The 12,392-nt window shown below is 33.4% G+C and overlaps 1 long non-coding RNA gene across 1 annotated transcript in view; it reads right to left on the bottom strand.

Moving 5' to 3' along the window:
• LOC140712868 (uncharacterized) overlaps positions 1–12,392 on the bottom strand; it is a 520,232-nt gene that overhangs the window by 98,517 nt on the left and 409,323 nt on the right. The window contains exon 3 of the long non-coding RNA XR_012094676.1: positions 9,173–9,281. This is a non-coding gene — a long non-coding RNA (uncharacterized lncRNA). The remainder of the gene's footprint in view (positions 1–9,172; positions 9,282–12,392) is intronic.

Consider the following 12,392-nt stretch of genomic DNA (forward strand, 5'->3'; position numbering starts at 1 on the left):
ATGAGAAGACTGAAATATTGCATGCATATAACTTTATCAATATCTTGGGTATTTCCAAGATGAATGAATGGATATTAACTTATATTTGTATAACTAAAAACTCATTCTGATTATTTCTTCTAATTTGCAAATGACTTACTGTCTTTTAATATTTAAATAGTGTTTTAATAAAATTAATAATTAAAATAATCTATGCCAATATTAATAATCACATACTCCAGAGTATGCTCATATATATTTTATCTCAATAAACTAAAAATTAAAAAGTTTTCCTCTTTTTATGATAGAAGCAAACTATGTTAATGCAATATACATATTTAAATATCTGAGTATATTTCACTTAAGAACTATGTTAGAAGGATACAATTTATTTTGCAGTCATCCAAATAGGTAGTATACTATGGCATCTGCCCCTTAACAAGTCTCCTCTGAATGTGTAGTCCATCAGTCATTGACTCTCTGGGTAAAATTTATTTCAGCAATGTCCTTAGAGTATTAGTGTGTACTTTTAACTCAAGAAAATGGAAAACCTTACACTGCCATTCGTTTACCGATTGGCTCACAAGTTTTCTGCCTTATTACTAGACATTGAGAAGAGTAGACGGTGAACTATAAGAGTAAAATTATAATTATCATATACTGATCATTTATAAGGCACAAGACACTATAATAAACACATTTACCTTCTCAGTTATTTTCACATATAAAAAATAACAATCATATATATAATAAATTATCATTCACCTTATACAAATAAGGAAACAAAGGCTTAGGGACGTGAGGCAATTGCTCAGGCTAATTCAGCTAATCTGTGGCAGAAATGTTTCTGGAAACCAGGTAGACTGATTCAAAGCCTCTGCTCCAAATGCATACTCCATTCAGTGCTATATAAAGGCATGACTACAAGTTCAAGATAAAAAGAGAAATCACATCTAAGTATCCTGCTCAGACCCTCTTACACCATTGTCCTATTTAAGTGTCCATGCCTTATTGATGTCAGTTAACAAGGGAAGGAGGTATTGGTGAAAGAAAGGCCATCACAGGTTCGGGATACTATTGTTATAGGTTTGCTCTATATGCTTCTTGGAGGGAAAAGTGTGTGTTTCCCGAAAGGCCTTCTACCTTTAGTGGGCAGCTTTGATGCTTCCATTCTACATTTACACAAAAATGGACATGTATTTCATAGTACTGTTGCTCTGACTTTGACCATCTAATTACTGGAGAGGTAGAGAGCATTATGCATTATATTATAATGCTACATTAATAGAGTTTGAAATGTGCTAACAATTTTAATTAATTATACATATTATAATTATAATATATATTTTCTTTTCACTTTTCATTTTTTCAAAAGGAAAAGTTAATAATATCATGCTTCTGTACTTAATGAATCATAATTTTGATTAAATTATAGAATTATTTCATTCTCCCATCCACCTTACACACACAGACACAAACACTCTCGCACACACATGCACATATGCACACACCCTCTTATCCATTCAGGAAGATAAGCTTTCACATCCTTAGTAGTCACATTCTTAGTTTTCCCAAAAAAGAAACTCCATTCCATTTATACTTGTGGAAATGAAGTATATCATTGCCATATGTTCTCTAAAATGTCATAAAAGGTGAGCATTTTCATTCACATGGAATATTTAAAAGCTAATATAGGCTGGGCGCGGTGGCTCATGCCTGTTATCCCAGCACTTTGGGAGGCTGAGGCGGGCGGATCACGAGGTCAGGAGATCGAGACCATCCTGGCTAACACAGTGAAACCCCTTCTCTACTAAAAATACACAAAATTAGCCGGGCGTGGTGTCAGGTGCCTGTAGTCCCAGCTACTCAGGAAGCTGAGGCAGGAGAATCGCTTGAACCCAGGAGGCAGAGGTTACTGTGAGCTGAGATCGCGCCCCTGCACTCCAGCCTGAGCCACTCCAGAGACACAGCGAGACTCCATTTCAAAAACAACAACAACAAAACCACAACAACAATCAAAAAAAAAAAAAAAAACGCTAATATAGTATAAAATCATTGTCTCAAAATATCAGATTACAGGAATAAATAATGCAGATATTACATACATTTTAAGATCGAATTATTTATTTAGATTATTTCATTTAATTATATAAAATAGATGTTATTATCTCCATGCTAAAGATGAGGAAATGCAGAGCGTACAGTCTAATTGCTCAAGTTCCTAACAACTGGCAAGTAATATAAGTAGGGTTTGAACTAAGCCTCTCTGATCCTAATGTACTCATTCTTAACCATGTATCTACAGAGAACAAGATTGCAGAGCATAACAGAAAAGAATCTCTGTAAAGCGGGGCTCAGTACCTGACACTACAGGCATGTGCCACCATGCCAGGCTAATTTTTGTGTAATGGTTTTTTCTTTTTTTTTTTTTTTTTTTAGAAAAGGCTTTTTGTCATGGTGCCCAGGCTGATCTTGAACTCCTGGCTTGAGTGATCTGCTTACCTCGGCCTCCAAAAGTGTTGGGATTACAGACATGAGCTACCACTCCCAGTCTCTCCTCTTTGACTTTTTGAAAGAGTTTGAGGACTGGTATCTGCTTTCTTTAAATGTTTGATAGAATTCAGCTGTTAGGGCATAAGGTCCTGGTCTTTTCTTGCTGGGAGACTTTTTCTTACTTATTATATTCCCTTGTTAATAGTTTGTTCAGATTTTCTGTTTACTAATGATTCAGTCCTGGTAGGTTGTATGTGTCTAGGAATTTATCCATTTCTTATACAATATCCAATTTTTTGGCATACAATTGTCAATAGTATTTTCTTATATCCTTTTTATTTCTGTGGTACCTGTTATAATGTCTACTTTTTCATTTCTGATTTTATTTGAATGTTGTCTTTTTTAGTTATTCTAGCTAAAGTTTGACAATTTTGTTTCTTTTCAAAAAATGAGTTACTTTTTTTTTTTTTTTTTTATCTCTTATGCTGTTTTTCTAGTCTTTATTTCATTTTCTTTTCCAATTCACTCTTTATTATTTTTTCCCATGTGCTAACTTTGGGCCTAGTTTGTTCTTTTTCTATTAATAGTTCCTTAAGGTATAATATTACTTGGTTTATTTGAGATCTCTTTCTTCTTTTTTTTGTTGTAGGTACCTATTGCAAGAACTTTGCTATTAGAACTGCTTTTGCTGTATCACATAGATTTAATGTGTTGTGTTTCCATTTGTGCTTGTCTCAAGACTTTTAAAAATTTTTCATTTTAATTGCTTCAGTGACCTTTTGGTTGTTCAGGATCACGTTGCTTAATTTCCATATATTTGTGAATTTTCTAAAATTACTTCTGTTATGAATTTAGTTTCAAACAATTGTGTTTAGAAAATATATTTGATATAATTTACATTTTTTAAAATTTGCTGAGACTTGCTTTGCACCTTAGCATGTGATCTATTCTGAAAAATGTTTTTTTGTGTGTGCTTGAGTAGAATGTATATACTGTTGTGGTTGGATGAAATATTTTGTTTATCTCTGTTAGGTCCATTAAATATAAAATGTTGTTCAAGTCCAATGTTTCCTTACTGATTTTCCGTCTGGATGAATAAAATATTTATGGTTGGCATGCTTTTGTTTTTGTTTTTCTCTTTCAGAACTCTGACTACATGATTCCACTCTCTCCTGGCCTGAAGACTTTCCGTTGAGATATTATTCTGATAGTATCTGATAGTAATATTCATACTCTTTCATATATGATGTGTTTCTTATCGGTTGTCCTCAGAATTTTTTCTTGTCTTTGATTTTTGATTTTTTCATTATTATATGCCTAGTTGTGCTTCTCTTTGGGTTGAATTTGATTGAAGACCTTCATTCTTTCTGTATCTGGTTATTGGCATCTATCCCAGACAAGAAAAGTTTTTAACCATTATTTCTTTAAATATGTTTTATTGCCTTTATTATCATTTATCTCTTTCTGGAACTCCTATTATGTGAAAGTTTAATCTCTTGATGGTGTCCCATAATTACTGTAAACTATATTCCTTTATCTTTCTGCTCCACTTTTCTATTGAATTTTTCATTTCAGTCACTGTATTCTTCATCTCTAAGATTTTTGTCTGGTTCTTTCCTATTGTTTCTATTTGTCTAACTTCTTGCAATTTTGTATATTTTTTCAAATTTTACTAAATTTTATATTCATATTTTCTGGTACTTCATGGAACATCTTTTTTAGTATTATTTTGATTTATCTGCTACCAATTTCTAGATCTCTATTTCTTTAAGGTTCATTATTGAAGCTTTATTAGCTTCTTTTGGAGGTATCATGATTCTTTGATTCTTCATAATCCCGTGTCCTTATGTTGTCTGCGCATTTGAGGGAATAGCCCCTTTCTTGGCCTTTACAGGTGTTCTCTGGCAGGGATACACATGCATTATTTAATCTAGCCTCTGATTTTGGAAAAGCTAGCTGGTGACCTCCTTGGGGAGGCAGAGCTTTCCATGAGATCTCTAGTTAGTGCGCCATTGACTTTGTTTGGGTAGGGTTGCTCTTTGGACTCTGATGTCCTATGGGAACACTGGCTTTGTTTGACTATAAAGTGGAGTTGCTGGGTGAGCACTGTGATGGATTTTGAGGTCAGTCACAAGATATGTACTCTGGTCAGTCAATTATGTTATTGGTGACCTGAAGTTGGGCAGGGCTGGAGGCTGGACTCCAAGGTTAAGTGGAGTCACTACTCTGGACATGTGGATCCAGAGGCTATGGTCCTTAGAAATACACAATTAAGGATGTCCTCCCTGTGAATGTGGAGCCATGAAGTGGTTTTTTTGGCTATGTTGAGAGGATTTGGGAACTCCCAACATCATCACTAGCAGATCTAGACCCTATAATTCTCTGAGATGCATGAAGATGGAAGTCTTCTTATTCGGATGGACTCCTCGGGAGGGCTTATATGTGGAATGAAGATACTACATGATTTTCTGGGTTAAGTAGGTTTAGCCCATTTGCTTCTTTAAAATTCACAGAATTGGGAAGTTCCTTGCCTGGGCAAAGTCACTAGGAGTGTTTCTTGGCTAAGTAAAACTGCTGCTTGTTAAGTTGCCAAGTTTAACTGGTCTAGCCCCTTCTTTTCTTCAAAAAGGGAAGAGATGGGCATGTCCTTGCTTAGGCAGAATTGTTGGGGTCGTCCCCGAGGTGAGGTGAGTTAAAAAGCATATAGGGACTCAAACTAGGTGAAACTTTTCATCATGCTTTTGAAGACACCTTACTCTGTACTGCATGTTGGCTATGAGGTTGACTGGTATCTGCAATTGGGCACCACAGCTAGCAGAAACACAGAGGTCCCACCATGATCCACTCTTGTCACTATGGTCTCTGCCTCTTTTCTTTGGTTCTATTTGGATCTGAGTGGTTTAGCCATATCATTTTCCTTAGAGTTCCCTGTGAGGTAAGGACAGAGCGGGCTTCCTGGAAAGCATCTTAGAGCGCTAGGGACACATCAAAATAAAAACATGGTAAAACCTAATCAAATATATTTCCAGGAGAGAGGGTGTTTTCACTGCTTGACCCCAAATCTCCCTTGACAAGTATACTGATGGTCCTCCATTTGCAATGGTGTTGTTTTCCAATAAACCCATTATAAGTTAAAAATGTTATAAGTCAAAAATGCACTTAACATACTGAACCAACTGAACATCATAGCTTAGCCTCACCTATCATAAATGTTCTCAGAATGCCTCTGTTAGCCTACAGTTGGGCAAACTTGTCTGGCAACACAGTATACTGTAGAGTATCGATTATTTCCCATCATGATTGAGTGACTGACTGGGAGCTGCAGCTTGCTGATGCTACCCTGCACTTCAAGAGGGTATCATACCACTTTCTATTGAATACATATTACCTTTGCACCATTGTACACTGAAAAGTTTCATCTGTATCCATATAGAATCAAGGAATGCATCCAACAATTGATACATGCTATAGGGTTATGCTGTAGACTGCTGATATTTTAAATAACTATAGAAATAAAGACTATAGAGAGAAGAGGAAAGAGCAAGACAGAGAGAGAGAGAGAGAGAGAGAGGAAGTATTAGGTTCATTATTGTGTCCTGAGGAACGCTTAAAAGTATACTCTACTAGAAGAAAAAGCTACCAAAGAAACAGAAAGAGAAAAGAAAAAAAAAATAGGACAGTGTTAAGGAGATAAATGGAAAACTATCTCAAAAGGAATTGAATAGTCACCTCTTAATTACCGGTAGGAAACCAAGAAAACTGAGTGGACTTAGCGACAAGAAGATAATGTAACTACCTCAGAAAATTTGGAAGAATCATGAGGATTGTGCAAATTTAAAGAAAAATGAAGGCAAAACTATGGAAATGGTATCTGGGAAAAAACCAAAACAACAACAACAAAAAACCATTTTAGATGTTTTTGTGAAGTAGCAGATACATGGATGGTATTTAGAGAGGGAGTGTAGTCCCAGCCAAATATTGGTAGAGATGTGTAGTAAATATCAAGCGGTGTTTAATGGGAACAACTTCATGGAGAAAATAGAGGTAAATATTTGGAATAAAAATATTTATCAGGCAGAGGAGTATACCTGAGAAGTCACAAGTAGAAGAGATGGAAGTTGGGGTCATGCAAGTTGGGATACTTCTTCCCATTATAAATAAACGAAAGAGCAGTATGAGGGCAGATTGAGAGGTAAGCTTTGTAGATTTGGAGGCAAAAGAACACAGGGGAACCCATTAAATGACCTGTATCTTCTCAGTGAAATGGAAAGCAACGTTATCAACTATAAGAAAAGGAGAATGAATAAAGCAAAGAAAATTTGAAGAGTAATAAAATTTTTTCTACAAAATATGTCTCTAAAAACCAGATTTCTTAAAATATATCTAAAAGGAAAGAAAGTACAACAAAACTGTCTCATTTTGTTTATAATTAGAAAGCAATGAATTTGCATCCTATTTGTAAACTTTTTGTTTCATAAAATCGAAGTTATAAGAAAATTCCCAAATGAAATAAATCATTTTCCCTGCAGTGGGTATGAGGCTTGATAGGAAGATATCTTCATGTAAAGCAGCCTCTAGTCTGAGCCATATAGTTCAGGTAGAACGTAGACAAGAGACAGTAGAAAAAGCAGCGTTCTCAAGATGAATAGCAAAAGCAAAGGCATGAAAGTAGAAAATGGTAGGATATCCTGCTGTGCCAAACTCATCAGGGGAGTAGAGATGCTATACTCGCTTCTCTTTCCTATCTTCCAAACTAAAGCATGTGTGTGTATGTTAACAATTGTAGTTCCTAAATGTGAAGATAACAATGAAAAGAAAAAAACAACACACACATATATTTATAACTATATATATATAATGATATAACTATATATGTGTGTGCATACATACACACACACACATATGTATATATATTATTAAATGTGGTTCTTACCCTAGAAGGATTTTTTTTTTCTGTCTGAGATTCACTTAAAAGTTGGAAAGATATACACTAAGGGAATTGATACTTTATGTTGTTGTTGCTTGCTGCATGTGCCTATAGCAACAAAAGTCTTTAAGAGTGCAGAAACCACAGAAATTTAAAGCAAATACTATTTTTTTTTTTTTTTTTTTTTTTTTTTACTACATGGATTCATGGTAACATAGTTACTGACTTATTTCCCTTAGCTCTCCTTTAAACTAGAATCTCTTTCGGAGGCAAGACTGTATTTCTTTCAGTGCAAGGTAAACAGGTAAAGATTTCAAATGGATTGGATTGAATGCATGCATAATTTAAATGAGGGCAGAACAAGGGGAAAATGGCATTGCTAAAGTTTTGTAAGCTTGTGCATTAAAGCATAGAATTATATTTTACATCTGAAAAAATAAGTCTCATTGTATTCATTGTCATTACTGACTCCTCCTGACTCTACTATTTGTCCTTAGCCAAACCTTCACTATGAATTTGTTATTTTTATGCATATATGTTAAATCCTCATTAAATCTATACAGATGTTATGTTTCATTTAGTTAAGCTACTTATTTCCTCTCCTCAAAGCTTTTAGCAATGTACATAATCAATAAATACCTATTGAAGTTATCAGATAAGCATGAATTTTTATTGGCAACCTATTAGACAGACATGGCAAGCTGCTTGTAACTTTGAAGGCTGGAAGGCTATCCTGGTGTAAACTCCTGAAAATGATCGTATTTAAATTTCATAGATGTATAAATTAAATCATGGATGTAACTGAGCAACTTAAAAAGAATAAAATCTGAATCATACAAGTTTATTTAAAAAGTAATGTATCTTCAAATGTAGCTGTTTGGTTATAAAGTCTTTTTAATATTTATGTTATTGTTTTCTGAACTAAAGTTTACCAAGAAAATGAAAAGGAAGGGTCATATAAATGAAAATTAAAAGCTATAAATTTCCATAGGGATTACATTGCTTTAATATGCAAATGTTTAATTATCTAAAATTAATTTTCCTCATGTCAAATGTTACTTATATACATGTACATGTTTATATACATGTATATGCTCTCAATATTTATTGTCATTTTAGACTGATATGAATTCAGATAGTTTATAATACATAGAGATTCTCATACAAATGTTGAAGCACATTACAGGCTGAAGAAATTACATGAAAAACAAAATTTTGTACTTTGTATATATGTGCACAGTCTTTAGAGCTAAAGTGAGAAAACTATTCAAATAAACTCATCCAGAATAATCCCCAGCTTTTCCAATTTTAAATATAGAAAGAGATTAGAGTGGTCAAAAATATATGCAAGTGAATCCAAAGGCCGAGTTTGGTGGTGGTGAGCTCCTGGGAATTAATAACACCATTGGTCAGGGGAAAACTTAAACACAAGATTCACTCTCAGCCATGGTATTAGAATACCAATCTTTCTTCACTTCGTGCTGTCCAGGAGATCTACAGTATAAACATAAAATGACCTCACATTTCACTCAACAGAAGAGTAGTTTAAGACTCCCCTATGTCCAATACAAATTTAACATGTGCAATATGACTTAGTGTTTCAGTTTTATCTTGCTATAACATAAAGGCAGAAAGCATAGTGAAAAAAATATTTCAAAGAAAAAACATTTTCTGACTTATATAACAGAGTCTCCTCTCCCTGACCACATTACGGTTTAAAAGGATTTCTTATCAAACTCTCACCATAGCAAAGAAAAAGAAAGCTTCTCTTACCAGAGTGGATAAAGCTTCAATCTTGCTATAGCGTTTTCTGCAGCTCTTGTTTGAAAGACAGATCCACAGCAGCTTTGTGCATACAAGTGATCTGGCTGATCTCCAGTTCCTGCACACACAAAAAAACAGTATAATTGGCTCTCAAAAAGGTGTTATAAACATTCATCATGATGGCACTTGCATGTTGAATCTAGTGACTGTTACTCTAGTAGACTTTCTCCAAACAGGCCAATTACATTTCTACTTTCAATACAAGCTGTTTGGTTTGTCTGCTCGATACTGAGATTAATAGTTTTAAAGAAAGCATGCATTTGTGAGTATCTGTTCTATTACTATGTCTGAAAGTGTACTCTAAGATTAAAAAATATACACACAATTATAAATCAAGATGATATTGTCTGGTACATAAATTTACTTAGCACCTATATGTCTTTATTTTTAAATTTAACAATAATCAGGCCAGTATTAATGTACTAATGAGATATCAGTGTTATTAAGTCTCTTTCATTTACTATTTGATAAAACTCAAATGAACATTCTATATCTCTGCTTTGCAAAACACCCACATCAATAATGCCTCCAACATACCCCAGAGTCTGAGACCAACTGTGCTGCATTTCTAAGTCCATTAAATATTCCACGGTTTCTTTGCCTAAACCTTCAAAGTGGCCCAGACACAATCACATCCTTAAATTTTATGGGCGCAATAAAGAGGTCACAAAGCATTGACTTTTTAAAATTTTTACACATTCAATGTTTCTGGAAGCATTAACTCATTATAACTACAAGTGGTATATTCTTCTTATCAAATGAATATGAACACTAGATCAAAAATTAATTCTCAATAAAAACAGTCTCAATTTGTGCCACTCTTTATAATGATCTAAGCAATACATTGATCTTACAACTATGTGATTATATAATCTTTGCCTTGCTTCCCATGGGTTTAAAGCCTGGTTAAGTGTTATCAGCAGTACCACAATGAAAAATATGAATTAACTGGATAGAGAGATTTTTTCTTTTTGCATTTTTATATCTGGCATCTTATTTTCCATCATGTAAACAAATTAAGCAAGTGCAACAAACAATTTTGTGCAACAATTTATGATTGTAGAAATCTCAAAAAAATGATAACTTATGACAATATAATTCAGAGGATTATAGGTTGATATATACTAGTCTTTCAAGACAACAGATTTCATTAACCTAATTATGTTACTTAGGGAGTCAGAATGTGGGGGGAGAAGACCTATACTGTTTTTTAAAATAGTGTGTATCAGTCAACTATTATCCTTTATTATTATGTAACAATTGTCTTTATAAAATTTTCCACTAACATTTTCATGTTTAGTTATTTTATTAGAACAGTGAAAACAGCATTATTATTCTCCATTATACACATGATATAACTAGGACTCAAAGGATAAGGACTTGAAATTCTTAACTAGAGAATCTTCTGATGTTCAGCTACATCCAAACAACTTTTTTTTAAAAAAACAATATATCTAATATTTTTCTTTAAAAGAGGTTTGTGTGATTTAGTTTGGTGATTTCAATTGGAGAATAGGCATTTAGTGAATTATTATAACATATCCGGAGCTGTGATACATTGAGACCTTTTCCTATGCCTAATTATTTTGGAAATGATCTGCAAATACAGTTCAAAAAGACAATTATATATGATGTTATGTTAAAAATGTTTAAAATTTAAGAATTACCTATTGAATATCTGCTAAGTGACAGGTTCTTTGTTAAGTTCTAATGTTATGGTACTGAATAACATAAATATCTCCACTTTATATAATTTTCAATGTAGAAATGAAGATAATTAGCCCAAGATACAAATTTGTTTGGAACATTTTAGTGGCAGTGAGTTAATTTATAAATTCATTAATAGAAAAAATATCCCTAAGATATCAGAATTTTTATGTCTTCATTACAAAAAATTCTAATCATTATTAAAAACAGTATTGCTGAAACATTGAGCTAATCATTTAAAAATGATTCTGAAATTCTTAATGCTTATATTTTAGAAGAAGATTGTAGACATTTTTACTAGTTATTTTCCAATGTATACAATTTGTATTTATAATATATATGTATATCTACATATACAAATAGTCATATTAAGGTATTGATTAGATAATGAGGTTTGGAACAGTTCAACTATTACATAATATGGTTGTAGGAGTAAATCAAGTTTTCCACTAAAAGTTGTTGATGTCCCCCTCTCCAAATGAATACATTAAAAATAAAATGATGAAGGCAAAATAAAATTATCATAAGGTATCATATTAGTTAAATGACTTATAGCATTTATGTGTTCTAGTTATTTTCAATCTCTTTACAAATATAGGAACACATTGTTTTATTGTGATTTGCTTTATTGCATTTTGTAGATACTGCAGTTTTACAAATTGAACGTTTGTGGTAACTCTGCATTGAATAAATCTATCAGCACCATTTTTCTAATACAAAGTGCTCACTTTGTTCTCTTTGTCGCACTTTGGTCATTCACACAATATATTAAGCTTTTCCATTATTATTCTATACTTTATCTGTTTTGTTATATCTACGATCATTGATGTTACTCCTGTAATTGTTATGGGGCACCACACACCACAACCATATAAGACAGTGAAATGTTGTGTGTGTTCAGACTACCCCACTGACCAGCTGTTATTCATCTTTCTTCTTCTACTGGAGACTCCCTGTTCCCTGAGACACAAAAATATTGAAATTTAGCTGATTGATAGTCCTACAATGGCCTCTAAGTGTTCAACTGAAAGGAAGAGTCATAATCTTTTACTTGAAGTCAAATGGTAGAAATGATTAACTTTAGTGAGGAAGGCATAGAAAGCCAAGATAGGCTAAAAGCTAGGCCTCTTACGCCAAACAGTTAGGCAAGTTGTGAATGCACACGAAAATTCTTAAAAGTGCTAGTCCAGTGAAAACATGAATGATAAGAAATCAAAACAACTGTATTACAGATATGGAGATAGGGTTAGTGGTCTGGATAGAATATCAAACCAGCCACAATATCCACTTAAGATAAAGCCTAATCCAGAGCAAGGCGCTAATTATATTTAATTCTATGAAAGTTGAGAGAGTTGAGGAAGCTGCAGAAGAAAAGTTTGAAGCCAGCAGAGGTTGGTTTATGATATTTAAGATATGATGCCCTTAATGCAAAAGATGATGCAGAAGCTGAAGCAAGTTATCC

The sequence above is a fragment of the Chlorocebus sabaeus genome, chromosome 11 (genome assembly GCF_047675955.1).
Source record: "Chlorocebus sabaeus isolate Y175 chromosome 11, mChlSab1.0.hap1, whole genome shotgun sequence".
Lineage (NCBI taxonomy): Eukaryota > Metazoa > Chordata > Mammalia > Primates > Cercopithecidae > Chlorocebus > Chlorocebus sabaeus.